The sequence below is a fragment of the Esox lucius genome, chromosome 22, assembly GCF_011004845.1.
Source record: "Esox lucius isolate fEsoLuc1 chromosome 22, fEsoLuc1.pri, whole genome shotgun sequence".
In the NCBI taxonomy this organism is placed as follows: Eukaryota; Metazoa; Chordata; class Actinopteri; order Esociformes; family Esocidae; genus Esox; species Esox lucius.
In genome coordinates this window covers 14,767,133-14,789,541 of record NC_047590.1, presented here as the reverse complement: position 1 = coordinate 14,789,541, position 22,409 = coordinate 14,767,133, and the positions used below count along the sequence as shown (strand labels likewise).

At 43.8% G+C, this 22,409-nt stretch overlaps 1 protein-coding gene across 4 annotated transcripts in view; it reads right to left on the bottom strand.

Moving 5' to 3' along the window:
• sema5bb (sema domain, seven thrombospondin repeats (type 1 and type 1-like), transmembrane domain (TM) and short cytoplasmic domain, (semaphorin) 5Bb) overlaps positions 1–16,750 on the bottom strand; it is a 53,315-nt gene extending 36,565 nt beyond the window's left edge. For 3 of the 4 annotated variants that reach the window (XM_020042492.2, XM_013139825.3, XM_020042491.2), the window contains exon 1: positions 16,616–16,750. The gene's annotated coding sequence lies outside the window, so the exon portion shown is untranslated. Of the gene's footprint in view, positions 1–4,575; positions 4,644–16,615 lie in introns of all 4 variants that reach the window. The other variant, XM_020042490.2, reaches the window with a different exon arrangement.
• Positions 16,751–22,409: the final 5,659 nt, after the last annotated feature.

The following is a 22,409-nucleotide window of genomic DNA, read 5'->3' as shown; positions in this document are numbered from 1 at the left end:
TTAAAAGTGGAAAAAGGTCTGACATGATTTATCTTTGTCTCATTCTTTTACATCACAAAAACCTGACATTTTCAAATGGGTGTGGAGACTTTCTATATCCACTGTATATACATTTCCATACCAGGAAACCAAACTATTGTCTTCACCTACAGTGGAGAGGTAGTTCATTGTGCGGTCCGTTCAGGTTCTTTGTCAGAGTGACCCTTCTCCAACTGAGAGGATGAAAGGGCAACGGACTGCAGAGGCCAAGACATGGGCAGCACCCCGCTAGGTGCCCGGGAGTTGTGAACTTGGGAAGATTAATGAACCAACTAAGCCTGCCACACAACCGCTCAACTAGCCTTTGTTGCCAGAACGTCTCTGGCTGTGCGAGGGGGCGGAGACAGGCGGAGATGTAACGAGGGAGGCAGGAGGAAGGAGAGTGGCTGACCGGGGCGGGACCAAACATTCGGACGCTTTGTCCACCGATTCAAATAAGGGGACAGCTGTCAGTTCCGTCCAGTTCTATTTTACACGGAGAGGTACATTTTCACGGCCACTTCCTGACGTGTACTGACGCGGTGACAAGGAGGCTGACGCTGGGTAATTGGGTTGGAGACTGACAGGGCTGTGCCCGATCTGACCAGGGTTCATATTGTAGACATTTGCTTTCAGATAATGTGGGGGTCTCAATGAGCCTGCTTCGAGAGGCCACGTGGGCAGGGCTTGCCCACAGCTTTTCTTCTCGTGGTTATACTGAACCGGACAACCTCAATCACGCTCAAACACAATAGATGTTCAAAAACGGCTTCGAACCCAGGTGGCCAATCATGGAAGATTGATTAGAAGGCCTTTATGTTCACTGCACACCAACAAATGAATGTGCATACATACATATTCACACACACACACAAAGCTTAACATGGGATTATCAGAGTGTGTGACAGCTCTGTGTGGGCTGTGTTTCCCACACTCCCTGCAGACACGTCATATTCCTTGAGAAAGACAAGAACTCATGTGATGCACTGGGCTGGTTGTCAATTAACAAGACCAGGCTGACACCCCCTCCACCAGCCAGCTCTAGATACATTTTTTATTGACATTAACTGGGGATAACCGTTACAGTCCAACATAGCACAAATAAGCAACAAGATGGTACAATACAACATATACAATGAAGGAAGTATCTGTTTTTGCCACAAGCCTACTCATGACCCGTCAACAAGTTTCATAATAGCATAAATGTATTCAACATAAATCGCGACTTCCAAAGATAGTCCCTCCTCAATGTCTCCATTCCGGATCCCAAACCTGTCTCGGACTTGCGTCAGGGACTCGCAGTCCCCTAACACATGCACTCCTGTCTGAATTTCTCCGCACGAGCACGGACGCTGTCCCACGGGCAACCTGGACCATCTCCCGGTTTTGATACGCAGGGAGTGACTTTGGGTTCGGAAGCGTGTTGTGACTGGCCGTTGATATTCCAGAATGTTGTTCGAGAGATCATGAACACTTAGAGTTGGGTTGACGAGTTGGGTCACACAAGCCTTTCATTTAGATTTAACGGTTGCCATTAGCCTTGCTTTCATTTGATCAATGTCCCTCCCTCCTCCTATGGTCAGGAGATCCCACCACTTTAATAACATAACAGTAGCATGGAGCTCTTTTGATACATGGGGCCTGTAAGGACAGCTTGCACCGCAGCCTGGCGTCACCACGCTACGACAGTGCATTGATCCTTTCTTTTTAACAACAAATGTGATTTACTTTCTATCCTTCACGGCCCCCGCATTCATACTTCCAAAGATACCTAATTCCATGTTAAACATTATTTTCAAACACTGGAATCCCACAGTCACTCTTCAACCTTTTCAATTGCGTCATAGTCACAGAATATTCACATGGTAAGCAAGCCAGCAATTACCTGGAGAAAAGAAGGAGGGTCTAGGGAAAAGATGTTCAGATTGAACAAAGTGAAGCAAGTTCCCAAAAACTCGGATGCACTTCCACCTTTGTGTTCATGCAGATGGATGAAAGTGTCATCATTTCCTAATTTCAGATGTCTTTCCGGTCTTTTCTCATCTGTAAAGAGACGGCAATGAGAGAGTTCCCCAACTGGTACTGACAGAGTAAGGCATCCAATGGTAATGGAGGGTACACTCAACAATTGTCCATGCTCTGTCAGATTCCCAGTCAAATTATGGTTGAATAAATTAAAAAATATATAGAAATAAACAAGACATCATTTAACAGAGCATCCAATCAATGTAATATAATGAATGTTACATCTCTATGACAAGACACATGTTTGGTCAAAAATATTCAAGTGGTGTCTGAGATATATCTTGGATTGTTGAGACTTATTTGCCTAAGAAAGGCAGTTCCTTTGTGTTAAAAGTGCATGTTGAGGGTGATTTTGACACCTGTATACTGGTACACTGAAAGAAATGGAAACCTGAAAAAACAATTCGGGAAAACATTTAACGGATAAAAGAAAATATAATTACTATGCAAATTTCAATGTTCAATTCCTTGATATAGTGCCACCATCAGGCCGATCTGACAGTTATGGCAAGACGCATAATTAACCCCAATTTACTCAAAATCAGGCATGTGGTGTCTGAGATATTGCGCGTCACTGATACACAGTCCCATCAATCCACACAAATAACACGAATAAGAACGGGACGTTCGCATCAGCGCCCTGTGCTTTCAAAGCTATGAGCCACTCCTCTCAGTAAGGAATTGAACTCCATCCAACATCCATCAAAAGGAAGGGCAGGACCCTACTGGCCCCGACCCCCAAATCCCACCCGGAAAACAAAGAGGGTCGCAAAAAAAAAAAAAGCCCTCCTCCCAACTCCAAAAACATACTTCTGGGCTTCCTCAACCCTTGCTGCCCAACCAGGCAGCTGAAAATGCTGTGTTCTTAGGCTACTACGGATAAACAAAATCATACTTTTATTGTCCATATAAGGGTTTCCCACAATTTGTTAGTTCAACTCCAATGTGACTACGATAGCCCTCCCCCCACCCCTCCCCGTCTTTCTGAGGTCCTTCCTCCTCGTGTGAAAGGCTCCACTGTTTGACTTGCCAAGTATCTGCCAATGGTAGCTCTCTTTTACAAGTGAATGGACTCAGTTTAGCCACAGCTAAAAGACACACTAACGCGCCGTGGCCCGACCACAATAGCTGGGTGGGTCATTTGCCAAAGCTAATGATGCTACTTTGGCCAGGCTAGCACAGGAGGCTGGGGGGAGATAACAGAATGCTAAGCAGGAGCACAGCTGCACCGCTCTCCCTCTTACCTGCCTATCCGCAGAGCCATTTTGTGCTTAACATCTTAATAAACCATCAAAAAAGGATAAGATGCAACTAAGACACACAGAAACACAGAGAACATTAAAGAGACTACGAACAGAGAATGAGAGAGAAAGGGAGAGAGATCAAAAATACACACTTGGGGGGTGATATGAAATGTTCACACGGTAGAGAAGTTGGTCAAAGGACACTTGTCCTAACAAATCAGAGTAGCAGAGTACAATTTCATTTGCCATTTTAGGTAATTTAGCAGACACTTTTATCCAGAGAGACCATAGCAGTGAATGCATGCATTTTTTTTTTTACTGGCCCCAGTGGGAATCAAACCCACAACACTTCGGTTCCAAGCTCCGTGCTCCCACCAAACACCATATGCTCCCAAGTGATTTATGGGGACACATAGAATCGGAGAACCTGAAAATCACTCTGCTCCGCAATTCGTGTAAGTGTAACGTAGCGCTACGTGTATGGTTTTTCTATACACCATGGCTGGCACAAAATGGACGCTTTTTTGTGGCAAAAACAGATTGTTTCCCCGCGTGTGGTCATTGTTTAATAACACATGGATGTCATTACAATCTTCTAATGGATTCAGCATGTCCAACATGTAGCCTTTTGCCTGGAGACAATTCCCATTGAATATCTATTATCAAAGCCGTACGTGTATTTAGAGGCGATGTTCTGAGTGGGGGGAGGTACAGCGCTCTCATCGATCCATCCAGGGCACACATCTCCCCGTCCTCTCCCCTCCCCCTCCCAGCAGACAAGGTCAGTCAGCCAGACAGGAGAACAAAGGGCACGGCTCACACAATAGGAGAGGCCCCCGCATTGGGACGCAGATCCAGGAAGTTTGCATTGACAGACTAAAGTGCGTCCAATAACATATATATATTTTTATTTTTTTTACAACGAGGCAGGGTGGATGAAAGGAGATGGGGGGGGGGGGTGAAAGGTGTGGGTTGGGTGGGGCTGTATGTGTGTGTGTTTGGGGGGACGGGACGGTGGGGGTCTGTTCTATCTTAATTCAGTCAATTTCGTTATGCGGATTCCGAGCATCCCTACAGACAAGCCATCAAGAAATGTGCCCCGGGAAGTTCCGACTTCTTCAATTAAACCCGAATTTGCTGACGGAATGAACCCTGATGACCACATGTCCACTGGGGGTTGAGAGCGACAGAGGGCACATCCGACACAAACAACATGGATCAGGCCATGCAGACACGACAGCCCCCCGCTGACCAACGAGGGAGGGGAGGATGAGCCAACTGTACTCACCGGCACAGCATGACCGAACTCATTCTAGGAGGCCTAGAGTGGCACCGGTCAACCCTCCAGACCTCAACCTGGAAGGATGGAGAGGGAAATAGAAAGAGAGACTTTGTAACTCATCAGGCGCCCTGGCTAGCCCCCTCCCCCCCCTGTGAGGGGGTGGGGGGCCCGGGGGAGACGAGGGGTGCTGTCTTGAGCTGCGGCGCATTCCTCGTCTCTGGAAAAACCAACCCGTTAAACTTTCTCCTCAGAGAGGAGGGCGCGAGCGTGTGCAGAAGAGAAGGGCGAGGAGGAGGAATGGCGAGGCGGTGGGGGGGTGGGGGTGGGGGGGGGGGGTGGGGGGCTTGGAGGAGGGAGAAACTGTTCATTCCGTGTCGCAACGCAGGCTCACAGGGACTGCTGCAGTGCCAGGTGTTTGTATCGCGGACGGCCGTTTCTGTAACGGCTTCCTGAGAGGCCAGAATCACATAATCCAGGAGTAACAAGAAACTGAATAAAGTCTGAAGTCGTGAAATGGAAATGACAAAAACTGAATGAAAATAAAAACAACAGGTTGATTGGCCTCTCCCAGGCACACGTTCAGCTGCTGTACCTTTTTGCAAGATAATTAAAGCCCCAACAGTTTCGCTGCCGAAGACAGATTCCAGTCAGTCACTAGATAGTGAAGAACTTATTGGTAACTGATTCAGTGTTAAGCGGTCAACACAGCGGTCACTACAACTCAGGGGGCATTTAAATCAGTAGACGGTTCTGTGTTGGGAAAGACTGGTGTGTTTTCCACTGACCGACTGACCCTGGCTCCATTTCCACCTCTTTAACTGGCTGGAAAACACATTCCTGTCCAGCGCCTGGGACAACACACAGTAGACCCACTATGCAGGTCACATACTGACACAACAAGCGGTTGACAAGGTAGCGTGCCGGAGCAAGGCTTGTGTGTGTTTGACAGCTCAAATTAGCAAAAAAAAAAAAATATTTTTAATGCTTGAACCCAAGGTCTACTCTTAATTAAACTGTGTGTGTGTTTTTGTGTGTGTGACAGCATGCGTCTGTGTGTGGAGATGACTAATACCCTAACCATCACAACAACAGGATAGGGATTAAAAGTGATCCACATGCGCCCCCAATTAAAATTGTTCAAACACTATCAACGTAATTTTCCACGGAACACAAAGAGCAAAAAACAAAGCACGCGCTGATGTCCATGGCCGCTGGTATACTCAGCCCCCCCCCCGATATCAATCAGTCAGATGGGTCTGTTTACCCCTGAGCTGTGTCTGCTGAGGAAAGGGTCACAAAAGATTACCCCCCCCCCCCCCCCATCTGTCTGAACTGGAGGTCAGGGACATCTGGTTGATCGGTATTCTCTTTACCAGGAACCCCAGCCTTGCTGCTCCCCACCTTGTAGCCCTGAGGCAGGGTTCCTCAGTTCCATTCTGGCGCCGGAAGATTTTTGTTTTGGGAAAAACTATGTGTAATCTGTAACCTGCGGATTGAACGCGAGAAGCCCTGACAGATATAGTGTTTCACGAAAACCCTGAACCTACAGGGGACCCCTGCCGCCCAAATCAACCCCCCCCACTCACTTCCCTCCTGCGTTAGGAGAGTGCGCGTCTCACAGTGGGGTTCAGTCAGGTGGTTAGAGATTAGGTGGGTGTTTTCATCCGTGACCAAGTGTGCGCGCATCTGTGTGTGTGAGCATCAGAGTGTGTGTGTGTGTGTGTGAGAGTGTTTGAGGGTTTACAGCGTAAACCAGAGAGTGTCCCTTCGACCCCCAGGAGGACCGGATTGAGGTCAGTTAAATGGCTCCAGCTAAGCGAGGGAACGGAGGAGTGCAATACGGAAACAAACAATACGGGCGTGCGTGTTTGTGCGTGTTCGTTAATGAGTGTCTATGCTGGTGCGTGCGTGTGTGTTAATGTGTGTCTATGCTGGTGTGTGTGCGTTTGCGTGTGTCTATGCTGGTGTGTGTGTGTGTGTGTGTGTGTTTGTTTGTGTGTTAATGTGTGTCTACGCTGGTGTGTGTGTGTGTGTTTGTTTGTGTGTTACTGTGTGTCTATGCTGGTGTGTGTTTGTGTGTTTCGTTTATGTTTCAAATAAATGTTGACATAGCTCATTCCCAGGGAGCACAAGCTAGGAGACAAATAGCATTGGGTTTCAGAGAATGAGTAGAACTCTGATTCTGTAGGTGGACGGAAACCAAGGAGGGAAAGGTGAAGCTTCCTTATACCATTCCAGTCAGCACAGTTAGGTAGACACATGGGAGGGGATGGCTAGGAAAATTATGTTCTCTAACCACCAAAACCACGTTGCTGTTGAATGTTTAACGAGACCATTTAAGAAGGTACGGTTTTCTGCAATCAGATAACATTATGACGGCAACAGTACGCTGTAGGGATCTGTGCTAAAACGCCGTGGGGTTGAGGGTCATGAAAATGAGTCCCACCCTGTTCCGTAGAAACCTGTTGAAAGGTAATTGGTCATTAATATGTGTGTGTGTGTGTGTGTGTGTGGATGAAGGAATGTGTGCAAGTCAAAGCAAGTGCATGTGTGTACATCAGTGTCTGGTTTTCAGGTGGTTTGGGACTTGGTGGTTTGGGTTTGAACGTGTGTGTGTGTGTGTGTGTGTGTGTCTGCGTGCGTGTGCGTGCGTGTGCTTAACAACAACAGAACCTTAAGAAAGAGAAGCCAATCGGGAGGCAGGGCAGCAGGAAGTCTGTTTGTGGTGCACAAATACAACATCCCACTGGGAGTGAAGATGGAGAGGGGGAGAAAGAGAGATGTGGGGGGAGAGAGGAGGGAGAGAAGGAGAGACTCACACTGGAACATTGAGAGAGTGACAAGAGTTGTGGATAAAGATGTTCTCTTCAGTCAAACATCAAAAAGGGTTGGAAAAAGCAGCTGATCTATTCTCAAGCTGAACTCTGTGGACATCCATCAACAGCCGTTTCACAGAGGGACAGACAGACAAGAGAGACCAAGAAATCTTTTCATGCAAGTGGAATTTGCTGCACACTGTCGAGGAAGACAATGTTCTTTTTACAGCCGTGAGTGTTCGAACGACCACTGAGTATCAGAATAGGGGATGGTTGGAGAGAAAAGAGAGAAACTCAGCTATGCTAGAAAAGATGTGCATTTGATGTCATAAGGAATCGGTTCATACCAAACGGCAGGTCTGAATGGTATTTACATAACAGTGGGCAGTTTAGAAGAGTAGAATTTCGGACCAACTTTCAAATAGCACAGCGCAGTAAGGAGGATGAAGACGTAAAGGATCAGGTGCAGCCGAATTGATTTCCCTGATTAATTACTTTCCAAAGCAATTTCCAAAGGTGGTCAATTCATTTAGGCTGGAAATCACCCCCAGCGCTGTGGGGAACAGATACCGAATCAGTCTCATTAATGTGGAAATTAAAGCTGTGCGTGTGTGTGCGCCAAGACTTATTAGCTCTGACAAATATTAGCTTCCTTGTATGAAATGACATTTAATCGGAATGCTAACTTGCCAGTGGTAAAAGGCTGAATGTTTGACCTGTGACACTGATGTTTGTCCTAATGTCTGAGAGGTAGCTAACTGGGTATCTGCAGGACAGGACAGCATGTCCAGATGGTGACACAAACACTTGTGATGCGCCGTTGTGTGCACGCGCACACATGCACGCGCACACATGCACAGGCACACATGCACAGGCACACATGCACAGGCACACACGCGCACAAAATCGTCATGAAGGACTTAATGAAGGAACTAAATGCCATTCCGGAAGGAAATTGCCAAACGCACAAAAAAGAAACCAGGAAAGCACAAGGGCATCGTAGAGCGATCCACTGCTCAAACACACATAATGGCAATTAATGGTGACCATAAATCACGTCAGCGGTAAAAAAAGCTCAACTTGGTCCTTATGCCCAGCGGAGCAGAGGAGACAAATAGGCTGTCCCCAGAGACTAAACCCCTAACCTTTAAAGAGGCGGGAAGCGGGTCATTCATCTTTCTTAACTCCTCTTGGTAGACTACCCCAACCTCGAGAGAATGGGGAGGGGGGGGGGGGCTTTTGCAAAACTTTCAGGCCAACTCCAGAGGCAGAGCGAAAACTGATTTCACAGTGCTGTTGTCATCCCCTTAGGTTGCGAGATAGAGCACAGAAAGCCAGACACTAGGGAGGACTCAATTACAACTTTTGCAGATAAGTCAAACCGGAAATAGGAGAACAAATCCTATAGTCTGATAATGTTAATTACTTCTGTAAGCTAACTGGTAATAATGCTACTTCTGGAAGATATTACTTAAAGCGGACGTTATTAGTTGTTTAAAGCAAGCACGGAGCTTCGTAATGTCTACTATTACTTACAACTACTGCTTATTGCACACATTTTCTCTACAGTGCCTGATAACTTACAGGCTATTTTCCAAACACATTCCAGCACATCATAAACCTGCACAGCCTATTTACACCTGTACAGTCTTGACACTCATCAAAACAACCATTTTGCTCGCTGTCACTAATCAGTGTTCTGACTAGAATATGACACAGGTATTGTTATACCACAATACAACTGAGGCCTATATGAAGCAGGATTTGGGGTTAGCGAGCTTTGATGAAGTTGACGTGAGCATATCTCCCCCACCGGGTTCTCCTCTCACGGAGTGTAACAGGTCTTTGGACAGTATCTAGAAATGCTCGACTCATTTCTACTCCTCAGTCTATCTGCTCTGCATGGACGCTAAACATGTCCCGTTCTGTTTTAGTGCTGTTAAACCCAACATGACTCAGCAGGATCTCAAAAAGACAGGGCTCCAAGAACAACAGCAGCCTGGGAATGGAACAAGTACCATGTTGACACATGCAGCAGCACTCTGTCATGTTTTTATCTGCACATTAAAACGAACATGTTAAAACTATCGCAGCTGTACCTATGACAGCCAATAGACATGTTGTTGGTATTTAACCACCGGTAATGAAGGTAGGTCTCTATCTATAGTCTTGCTCTCTCTTTCCCTCCCTCCCCCATCCACAATCTCTCTCTCCATCCCCCTATCCACAATCTCTCTCTCTCTCCCCCTATCCACAATCTCTCTCACTCTCTCTCTCTCTCTCTCTCTCTCTCCACCTATCCATGACCTCTCTCTCTCTCCCCCCTTATCCATGATCTCTCTCTCTCTCCCCCTATCCACAATCTCTCTCTCTCTCTCTCTCTCTCCACCTATCCATGACCTCTCTCTCTCTCCCCCCTTATCCATGATCTCTCTTTCTCTCTCTCTCTTTCCCTCTCTCTCTCTCTCTCCCTATCCATGACCTCTCTCTCTCTCCCCCCTTATCCATGATCTCTCTCTCTCTCCCCCTATCCACAATCTCTCTCTCTCTCTCTCCCCCCTTATCCATGATCGCTCTCTCTCTCCCCCATCCACAATCTCTCTTTCTCTCTCTCTCTTTCCCTCTCTCTCTCTCTCTCCCTATCCATGACCTCTCTCTCTCTACACCCTTATCCGTGATCTCTCTCTCTTTATCTCCAGTGGTCTCTCTCATTCATTTTAATCTCTAATTCAAAGAGGGACAGCAGTCGATTAGAATTCATACATAGAAAATTGGTCAAGGCTAGGTCAGGGTTAACAGTAAGCAGTCTCATGGCAACTCTGCTTGCCCCTTAGGTCTTTACTTATGCTGCTCACAAAGTAAAAAGATTTTCAAGTCAAATCAAGAACCCTGGCTAAAGAGGATCTATTACAGCTAAAACCCTGCATATCAATAACCTGACAGACCAGAGGTGACTGAGGCATTTCCTTTAGGGGATAATGTAAATACAAGAAAGTTTGACCTCACTTCCTGTCAAAATGGATCTAAATATCGAGCACTTGTCGGGTTAACCACAGGGGGGAAATTGGTCGGACATTGGACCTGATACAATACGTCTGAAAGAACAAGTTATTGACATCTTGTACATCAGAGCTATTGACTAGAGTGTCTTTCCTCTCTCTTCTCTTCATCTCACTCGCTCTTAGCCCTTTTTCACAATACTGAGCCAAGCCTTATTGCCCCGAGCTGTGCTGGCCTTACTCATGTACTATGGTTGATTGAACTGGACAGGACAGAAACATCGGAGTCATCAGAATTCCTATGGTCTGGCACTACAGCATAAGAACGGTATTCCATTCAAATGCAGGCCAGCTGGACTTCCTAGACCCCTTCTCAGGCATGGCTCTGGAACGCCCCCAACCCCCAGGAGGCCTCCACTCACTTTCCTCTCCAGAGGCATCAATGCAGCTCTTGTCCAACAGTATAGCACTTTTCTGTGAGCCAGGGGCCCCGTACACAGAAATATTGACTTTCAATACCTCAGACATTCGGCTTACCTGACTTCAACAAGTGATGCTGTGTTACTTTCGACTGGTAATACAGCAAAAACAAAAAACGATTACACAAACACCGTTCTGTAGACCACTTAGTGAATGACATGGTCTGTCAAGAGTGACCACTGACCACCGTCCCCCATCCCATCCCTGCCCTCAGACATCAGCCATTTATATATCAGGGTAGAGGAGAGCCGTGGTCTGTAGCTGCAGTATGATGCTGTAGTCCCTAGGGCACTAGTTCTGGTGAGGGTGCCATTTGGAATTCCGCTTTCCTGTCTTGTACTAAAATGATTGAAAGGCTGCTTCCATTTTAGGAAGCTTATTAAAAGCAGTATGCCTTGGATGTGGAGGAAAAGAGACTGACGGTTTGTCAGAAGGTCATTCATACTGTAAATATGAAATACATGGTAAGTCACTCCTCTTAAATGTTAACGGGAATGACTCAGGACCAAACGAGGAAGTAATTTTTATCTCGACACGATGAACCTGGTTGTATTTTAAAAAAGGTGAGAAAGGGCATGTTAATTAGGGGTTAATTATTGTTACAGTATGATTGTCGAATGATCTATGTAAGTAGGTGAACTAAGGCAAAAAATATCAGAAGAAGAATGGTAAACAAACATACTCCCTTGTGTGGACACATGGAAGCTAACAACTCATATCTTCTGGGAATGTGAAAGAATTGAGGGTTGTGTTTTCAACTGTTGAAGATATCCTGGAATATATGTCCCTAAGAGTTTCTCTGCTGTCTACATAGTAAATGTACAGGATTATAAGGGGATGTGATTGGTATGTTTCAGATCTGGCCAAAGTCATTCAAATGTAAGACAAGACTGTACACAAAGCAGTATAATAATATACAAATAAAAAACGAAAAATAAACACAAATTTAAGTAAATGCAGTAGGACACATAGGAGTGTGGGATTCCGCAGGTGCAGCCCTTAGATAACAGCTCATTTATTTCGGAAGGTGTGAAGTGAGACAATACTATCGAGCTTAAGGGTCATTTGCAACTCATTCTAGTCATTGGCAGCAGCAAATTGAAATGAGTATCGACCAAGGGAAGAATGGGCTTCAGCAGAGACAGAGAGCGATGTATCTTCCAGAGCACAAGTTGCTATTAGAGTAGCAGCTGTAAAGAAGCGAGCTAAGGTAGAGGGCATTCACCTACAAGTGACTAATAAATAAACGGGTCCCAATGAATTTGGTGTGGAGAGTGAGGGGAGGGCCAATTAACCAGGATGTAAAGGTCAAAGTGATGTGTCGAAGGGGTCCGAGATTACAAAGCAGAGTGGTAAATTACATCCAACTTATGAAGGAGCTTTTTAGCTGAGGATTGGCAGGTTTACAAGCGTGTACTTGGCAGTATATGTGGAGAATACCATGTTGCAGAACAAGAAACAAATTCTGGATTTGACTTTAGGCGGTGGCACGTGGCCAATGTGGGTATTGAGTGAGTGAGCAGTCAAGCCAAATACCAAGATATATGCAGGTGTTGACAAACCCCAACTCAGTCCGACTCAGGGCAAGGATGTTTCTGGGGATGTAGGTTGCAGAAGGCTTCGGTTAAAAAGCACACATTCAGTTATTTCGGTATTAAGGAGTAGTTTGAGGTCAGCGTAGGCATTTTATGATGTTACGTTTTAACCTTAATCGACTGAATGTTGTGAAGTGAATATTTATTAGGATCCTATACACTGCTGTTTGGTTTTTTTTGCCTTTTTTCCCCTCATTCATAAATATCTTGTTTGTATATTGGAAAGTTCAATAAACATTAAAGGGGGGAAAATTACTTCACGATTTGGGAATTTTCCATAATTTCCTTCCCTTAACCACAGTCAGTCAATCTCATTTAGAGAGCTTGTTGTCACTGATGGTAAAGTATTTTTACTTTACTCCTCCATTTGATTCATGATCTGACTAATAATATCCTGTGCTAGGATAGTAGGTTTGTGTCTTCTGAATTCAATGGCCAAATATCTGGTTCTAACTGCATTGAAGTCCAGGTGACACTACAGTGTCAAATTCAGCCTGAATGTCCCCTTTTGTTTATCCTGCTGTCTTCAAAACCATTATCCAAGTACTTCATGAACATTATCTCAGGGTCAGAAATTCTACAGTCCTAGATGTCCAGAACAGCGTCATTGACCTTGGCATAGATTCTATGAGTTTCTGGAACTCTGCTGGAGGGATGGAAAACCATTCTTCCAAAACAAAATTCCCTCATTTATTGTTTTGATGATAATGGCGGAGAGTCTATCTAAACAAATCGGTTCAAAATCTCTCATAGGTGTTTAATTAGGTATCAATCTGGTGACTTCAAAAGCTATAGCATATCATTCACATCGTTTTCATACTCATCAAACAATTCACCGACCCCTCATGCCCTGTGAATGGGGGCATATCCACCCTGGAGGAGACCTGATAATGAACCCTGTTTCAAAGTCACTTTTCTTCTTGCCATCTTGATCCAAAAGCGAGGTCAACTGGGCCTGACTAGCATTTTTACACACACCATTTTATTGGCACTGCTGATATTTTAGTGCCTAGGCCACGTATAAAGACTGACCATTAGTGGCCTTCGGATTGCAGGCTTGCGTACGACGAAGACGAAGAGGCCGGCAGGGTGGGTGCGGTCACAGGCAGCCCAGCGGTGTGGAGAACAAATCTCCTTGAGTGTTGATGCACATAATGACCTGGGTTAAGTATGAATCCTATTGGAATGCAAATTTGATTTGTGGATTGAAATTAAGCATTTGTGTGTGTGTGTGTGTGTCTCTTTGCAAACATCTGCGTGTGCATGTGAGATTGGGTTTTTGTGTGTTGACAGCGGAGCCTCCCTGGTGACCATGTTCCCCAATCAGAAACACTGATGAAACTTAACACATGGATAAGTCATGACAGCGAGCCGCAAATACATCAGAGGCGCTTTCAGAAGCCTTTTTTTTTAGTGTTTTCTTTCCTGTGTTGTTAGGACGGCAGCTGAAGCGTTTGAGCAGAGCAACACAACTCCTTGAGCCCCAAGAACACAGAAAAACAGACAGACAAACCAAGAAAGACAGGCCGGATCAAGCAAACAACCAGACCAGACCGAAACAGAAAAGACAGAAAGACCAGACTATATCGAACCTGACAAACTGACCACAATTACACCTGACTAGCCAATACAAAGCAGAGCCCCTCAGGTCCAAGCCATTTACTCACTTTTGTAATGTACCCTATCAATAGTTACGACATGCACCGACAAGCCTCTCCCCTTTCCGCTCTTTGTTCTGATCACGTTGTACACACAAACAGTGAACCTGAGCAGAGTCCTAGAGCTGCTAAGAACATTACCGAATATCATAGAATGTATAGATCTCTTTTCCCAGTACAGGTCTTGTAGTTGACTTCACTGCTCTCGTCTTAAGGAGTGAAGATGCTACAACTCACATTGGGCACAACTGCCTGTCTATTGCTATGCTTTCAGTGGGTTACTCTTTTTTTTTGTCATGCATCTTATTCTGGAGACACTGTCCCCAACTCAGGAATTGTGTGATTGGTTGGTTCAATCGCTCTAGTACAGGGGTTCTTGGGGGTGGGGGAGGGGTCCATTACTGGTGTCAGACAACATCTGGAGTCTTTTGGAGCAAAACAGAGTCAAGATGCATATAAATCAGAATAAATAAGAGAAAACATTAGGGACACCTAAATCAACAGTTTAAGAAGAAAAAAGAAAGCACTCAGCAGTGGCAAAAAACACAGGGAGACCAAGAAGGAACTCGACCGAACTACAGAGGCTGGACTGCAAGGTTCGAAAACACTAGTTAGGCTCAAAAACAGGATTGCCTAAAAAGTACCTAAAAGAGCCTGCAGAACGGAACACATGGACAACAAAGGAAAGGGAATATCAACTTATCTGTGAAATAAGGTGTGTGTGTGTGTGTGTGTGTGTGTGGGGGGGGGGGGGGGGGGGGGGTATGTTTTAGGCTGCACACTGGAACTGGCTCATTTCATTGATGATGTAACTGCAGACAACCACATCAGGATGAAATCTGAAGTGTGAAGAAAAATCCTGTCCACTCTGATCCACACCAAATGCCTCAAAACACACTAGATGTAAATTCATCATGCGCCAAGACAGTGACCCCAAAACATGCCGCTATAGCTACTGAGGACTTTCTACAGGTCAGAATCTTTCGAATGGATTTAACCAGCCAAGTAAATGGCCCTTTCTGAATCCACACATCTTTCACATACTGAAGATATGTGAAAAGGAACTGAAGATGGCTGAAGTACAGGCCTGACAGAGCATCTGAAGGGAAGACACCCAGTATCTGGATGCAGGCTTCCGGTGATCATCGCAAGCAAAGGGAATGCAATCATGTTCTCACTAATTTATTGTAAAGGTAAATCAGCCCAAATACATTCAGCACCCCAAAACATGTGAACTTCATATAAAATGTCCTGATATTTTGAAAGGGTTCATCCAAAATGGATGAATATACCTTGATACTGCACATGGACTACACAAATCCAAAAAACACTAAACATTTCACTGTCCAAATACATCTGGAGTTCACTATGTAGTTCTAAATAACAGTATATCTGGTGCTCCTAGCATTTGCTCTTGTAAGGAGAACAAACGCCACCTTTTATCCGTAGAGCCCTGCTAATTTCACATTTACAAAAACGACTATGCAAGGGGCAGTCGTTTATGCATATGTAAGCCTATCAAATAATGTGAACTGGACTCTGAGGTAGATCAATTGAGGGAAGCTATTTAATTATCGAGTCATAAATTGGTCTGTTTAGAACAGTTAAAATATGCTAAGGGGTCAATATGAAGAGGACAAAGTAGAGTAGAATGAATACCTGTGCAGCACATCAAATCACTGCCCAAAAGAATATATCACAAAACATACGCTATTGCATATCGCATCTCTTACACCGAGAAATTATATATACATTTACGGAGTACAGAGAACGAATGCTGAGCGAATATTCAAGAAGTAGCCTATAGACACATTATACTCTAGTCGTATTCATGTAATTAGCTTTCAAGTGTCATGTGAACGCAATAAGTGACAGCGCTATTTTATAACAATTTGCAAACTATGACATACGGAGTATTGAGAATTAGGTAAATCCAAGGACACAGGCTGCTCAACTCCGCTCTCTATCGACAATATTTTACATAACTTGGGAGGAGAGTTGCAAAGTTGGGAGCAAAATCAATGTGTTTTGGGCTAGAAGACACAAGAAAACGACAATTCCGTCACGGCCTGCCAAGTGCTGGCGCTTCAAAATGTATATCTGATTATATAGCTGTCCCGTGGGATGACAAGAGCTTCTACGCTTCAAACCTCATGCCTGTCTTTCAAGCCAACGTCTTGTACGCTCAGGCAGCTTAAAATCTATTCAGAAAAAATCTACTGAAAATTACTGTACAGCTTTAAAATAATTTAGGGCACAGTACTTTGACCCAACATATGAACCATGAAATTCCTTGTCTGATAAAAAAAAAAATCTGGTTTAATCTTTATACAGTTTCAATAATTACTTGACATCAATAATCATCCTCTACTAGGTTTGCAAAATGTTTAATAGGGTCACCCTCAAAAATATGATCAAATAACAGCAGTGAAACTTTCCGGAAAACTACGATACATAAATTGTTATTTAAAAAAGAATAAACATAGCATAAACCTTACCTTTTACTACTGGTGCATTTATCTTGATGAAAAAAGTTAGGCTTTCGTATCATGCAGTAGTGGATCGCAGAGCATACTAAAAACACAGTATCCCCACTGTCCGGGACGTGTTCACTCTCTCATCAAAAGTCGCAATCTGCCAGGCTGCGTTCGCAAGCTCAGTGATGTTGCGGGAGATCCCACCCTAGGTGATGACGGGGGTGTTACGAACACACGAATCGAACGAAGGTAGTTTAAAACTCAAATTAAGGGGATTTATGTTACAATTAATTGAAATTGACGTAGCTAAATTTTCACACCCCCTCTGTTAAAAAAAGTAATTATATTCCTGAGTGACGTTTTACACTTTTGGAAAGAATGGTCGCTCTCTATGTAGGGTTTGTGATACAGCACTAATTGATATTGATAACCAACTATTTGTCAGATCAGTTTCTACACAAGGTGCTTTAATATGACTTCAAGCTTTTTCAGTGGTAGAAATATGACATTATATCAGTTGTAGGCTAACCGTTTGTTACTGGTATTTACAAGGGCTTTATGGATAGGAAAATGTATTTAGGTTTTTAAGGATAAAAACCCATGACGCACCATTTCTTTTTCATGAGTTTCCGAATGAAAAAAACGACACAACAACAAACAAATTGACAATGTTTGCAAAGTACAAGTTGGCTTTGATTTTCTCTTTTTCCCTTTTGTTTGCAGAGTCAGTGGCTGCCCTCCAATCTCCTGATCTGTCTCCCCCAGTCTACAAACAAAGACCATTAATGGAAAGATAACTGAATGTGTCCTCGAAAGTCCCCAAAAGCTTTTCCACTTTCATATCCTGTAGGAATATCTATCCCACGCACTGGAATTCCTTTGCCTGTATCAGTGGCTGCAAAACTCCCTTGCAGGACAAATCAAAGCAAACGTTTTTCGCAAGCGATGCATCATCATGAAAGAGAGGCAGGGTAGCAACTGTCCTTGATATGAGAAGAAAACTAAGACCCAGAGCTAACTTTGTGAGCTGTCAAGTCAGCAGGACTGTAAGGCATCAGTCAAAAGTATGCTTTCACATGTTAAGTATTCCCTGCAAGGTAATCTGCCTAGTTCTCCTGTGTCATGTTATTCATCTTCATTGGTTTTTATTTGCCTCATAATGGGGTTTATTGTGACAGGAATCCCAGGTACTCCACTCACCCATTCCCTTACTGGGACCTACTTTTTCTAAAAGGCAGATCAGCAAAAAAGAGCTGAATCCTTGAGTATGAAGCCAAAACAAAGCTCTCCAAGGGTTAGAAAATCAATTTCTCTCACGGCTATTATTCTCTGATTTAAACTGGAGAAGCGGTTTTTGTTGTTGTCTTTGGCCTCACTGGTGTTTGACCATAAGAGTTCACATTGGATGACCCCTTACATAGGTTTCATGGTCTTGAAGGCAATACGCGTATCTGACTCATAGGGTCTCAACCCGGGTGTCATCAATAACCCGTCGGTCAAAGCCAAGCCATTAGAGCTCGCGCTGCACAAGACAAATTCCCTCATTATTACTGTCTTCGCCTAATCACCTCTGTTAAACAGAACGGAGGACCCATTTCTAGTCCCGTTCCCTCGCGTTTCCCGTCCCCGTTCTAGAGTGAATCATCGGACACGGCTTCCTGTGAATACGCCACGTGCGGCAGTTTGCAAATCCCCCTTTCTGCTGACTCGACACAGCAGTGGTAATTGTGTATTCTGCTGGACAGGAAAGGACCCGGGTTGGGCTGTTAGGTGGGAGACCTTACAAGCCCAGCGAGAGCCACAGCTTCAGACTCCTCTGTCAACCCAGGAGACAAAAAACAGACAGGTTGCCAGTTTTGCCACCACTTTGAGAATAAATGAGGATCAGAAAGGGCGGTCTGCCAGATTGTTCTTGTTGCGTTAGCTTACTGCATCTGCTATGTGGGTCTGAGCTGAGGATCACTCTAAGGTACTGCAATCAAGATAGGTTTAATGATAATTGATGTTGGCTTCACCAAAAGCTGGAGAGGCCATTGCAAATGGTAACTAGTAACGTGGTTGCTGTAGCTTAAATGTTCTTAGGTCTGAAATAAAGATGATTGAGTTGGCTACCTTGAGGCTTTTCATCACTGGATATCTCAATTAGGCAAAGCCTAGGGGCCTTGTGCTATATACAGCGCAGAATCTGAGGAAGGAGAAATATTAATATTCTCTCTGTTCATAATGAAGAATATATCAGAGCCATATATTTAGAAAGTTTAGACTCTGAGTTTTCTATGATACATTATTTATATGACTTTATATCAAAAATGTCCTGGTCCTGCTTGATCCTAGAGATCCTAACAGCAGTTACAGGTAAGGTTCCTGATCTTCTTTCATTTTGTTTCATCATCTTGTTGTGCCTCTGTCTTCCTGTCTGTCTTACATCCCATGTTGCAAATAAATTGGTAAATGCAACCGGAGAAACACTTTAGAAACCTACTGTACTTCGCAGAGGAACCTGCTGAAACGCATGTGGACACACAACATACAGACACACCATGTTCAATTCACTGATTGATACTTCTTTTAATCTAACACTCCGGCTTGGCAGCTGAAACGCTGAGATTCGATAACGGGAGACAGTGGTATTGGCGAAACAAAGTAAACGGCTCTATATCAGAGTAAAGAGTAAAACAAATCGATTTGAGCTGATTAGGGTATGGATTAGAAAAACACACAGGCCATCGCTAATAGCCAGAACTCTTTAAGTGCACACTAAACATTATTTACTGTTGGGAGAGATCCCGGGCTCATGAGTCGGCAGAATCACCCGTTTAAGTCATTGGCACAGATTACTCCCGCAGCAGACAGCAAATAATGTAGGCCCAATATATGGGGCTAAGTAGGGGACTGATCAGCCTTAGGACAACATTTAGACACTTATAACAGTGTTATTATCCTGCCTAAAAGACGATAATGCTGTTCCATTTTGGACTGTAATGGATTATTGTTTTCCTCATTAGTTAAATTTTGCCCCAGTATAGAATTCAAATGTGAAAATAATTGCTTAATTTTAGGCACTATCCAATGACAGAAATGCAATTAAAGTTTGTTTGTCATGATCCACGGGTAGATTGCTGACACAAAGCTGTGCCATTGAGCATACTAAATCTGCAGACTGCATGCTACAGGAGCCTCCTAGATGTGTTTGTTCGGTGTGAGCATGGGAACTGCCATATCACCTCCTTGCGAGTGCATGTCTGTGTGTGTGTGTGTTAGGGTTGGGCACGGATAGTCGAATATTCGATTACCCGAACTCTATTTAGTATTCAAATACTTGTGGTTGTATTCAATTAACCCAAAAAAAAAAATGTTTATGCATTTTTTTGGTTGAAATAAATAGACTTGATCTTTTTCTAAATACTTTTAAAATGTCAATCTATGAATTGCGCGTCTCCGTTGTGTGTGTGATCATCTTACGCGCAAATGTGGACGCGCATAACCAGTTTAGTGACGGAGAACAATGATAGGCAATAGGCCTACCTGGTGTTCTATCTTTTTCAAGTTTCAAGGTTTATTTGTCAAATGCACCGAACAACACAGAGTTGCAATGAAGAACATTTACAGGAATTGTTTAATAGATTAGGCAACTATTTGTTAGATAGCTGTAAAATGGCACTGCCTTCAAGATAAAACATTATATGGAATTTACCATGACATTTGAGGAGAAAAGATGTGTTGGGAAGCACTCAGCCAAAGGATGATTATTTGCATTTGACGCGGCCACATCAACTCCGTCCATACAGGTAGGCCATGGGATTCTGCTTGCTTTGCATCTCTAAAAAAATGTGTTCATTGTTTATCATTGGCTGCTGACCTCATTTACTTTAAGCTAAGAGTGCAGGTTTATAATCACAGTTTATTTATTTAATTTGCATTTTGAAAATCCATCACAGGTGGCCATAATAATCGCAGGCTACATTCACATGGGTAAATCTTATTTCTATGCAGTGTTCACGATTGCAAACGTGCATTCGCGTGCTGGGGGTTTCTGCAACATTTTGACAATGTTGGTTGTGGAGCAAATCATCAGACTACTGCAGATTTAGTTTATGTGCAAAAAGATACGGATATCTTAATTTCTATATACAACAATGTCAATACCCTTTTCGAGTAATTGCCATTTATTTTCAACAATGTTTTGAAGCAATTAAAAACATGAATAAAACACAGATAACAGAACAGGCTTAAGCATCATTAGATTTTGGGTTATGTTCAGATAAAAAGTCAGATTCTGGAAGATTGAGGTTTATTGAATTAAATGGAAAGACTGCATATCTGACAGACCTTTAGCGTGTAATGTAGATATGTAGCCCAATAATACTGAAGTAAAAGCAATGGTTTAGAAACCCATTTCCAAAGGCACTGTAGCCTACACAACCCATAAGGTGAAATGCAAATTCCATTTTTGGCCAGCTATGTAAACTTAAACATTGATTGATCCCGCAAAAGGTGTTCAGTTGGTTATATACAGTGGGGAGAAGTATTTGATACACACTGCCGGTTTTGCAGGTTTTCCCACTTACAAAGCATGTAGAAGTCTATAATTTGTATCATAGGTACTCTTCAACTGTGAGTAATGGAATCTAAAACAAAAATCCAGAAAATCACATTGTATGATTTTTAAGTAAGTTCATTTGCATTTTATTGCATGACATAAGTATTTGATACATCAGAAAAGCAGAACTTAATATTTGGTACAGAAACCTTTGTTTGCAATTACAGAGATCATATGTTTCCTGTAGTTCTTGATCACGTTTGCACACACTGCAGCAGGGATTTTGGCCCACTCCTCCATACAGACCATCTCCAGATCCTTCAGGTTTCGGGGCTGTCGCTGGGCAATACAGACTTTCAGCTCCCTCCAAATATTTTCTATTGGGTTCAGGTCTAGAGACTGGCTAGGCCACTCCAGGACCTTAAGATGCTTCTTACGGAGCCACTCCTTAGTTGCCTTGGTTGTGTGTTTTGGGTCGTTGTCATGCTGGAAGACCCAGCCACGATCCATCTTCAATGCTCTTACTGAGGGAAGGAGGTTGTTGGCCAAGATCTCGCGATACATGGCCCCATCCATCCTCAATACGGTGCAGTCGTCCAGTCCCCTTTGCAGAAAAGCATCCCCAAAGAATGATGTTTCCACCTCCATGCTTCACGGTTGGGATGGTTTAAAAGCTCTATTTTTGTCTCATCAGATCACATGACCTTCTCCCATTCCTTCTCTAGATCATCCAGATGGTCATTGGCAAACTTCAGACGGGCCTGGACATGCGCTGGCTTGAGCAGGGGGACCTTGTGTGCGCTGCAGGATTTTAATCCATGACGGCATAGTGTGTTACTAATGGTTTTCTTTGAGACTGTGGTCCCGGCTCTCTTCAGGTCATTGACCAGGTCCTGCCATGTAGTTCTGGGCTGATCCCTCTCCTTCCTCATGATCATTGATGCCCCACAAGGTGAGTTACCGTAGTATAGAGGCTACCCTTGCTCCTAGTACCTGTGATCTCTGGCTCATGAAAATTTGGTAACCTAGCTGACATTACCTCTAGCTAATTACCTCCCGTAACATATGAATGAGGTAGATATTTAGCTTATCAGATTGTTTTTCTAAAACCGGCAACCATGTATGGTGTAGTTAGGCTAATGTTATACAGGTGCTGGTCATAAAATTAGAATATCATAAAAAAGTTGATTTATTTCAGTAATTCCATTCAAAAAGTGAAACTTGTATAATGTATACATTCATTCCACACAGATTGATATATTTCAAGTGTTTTTT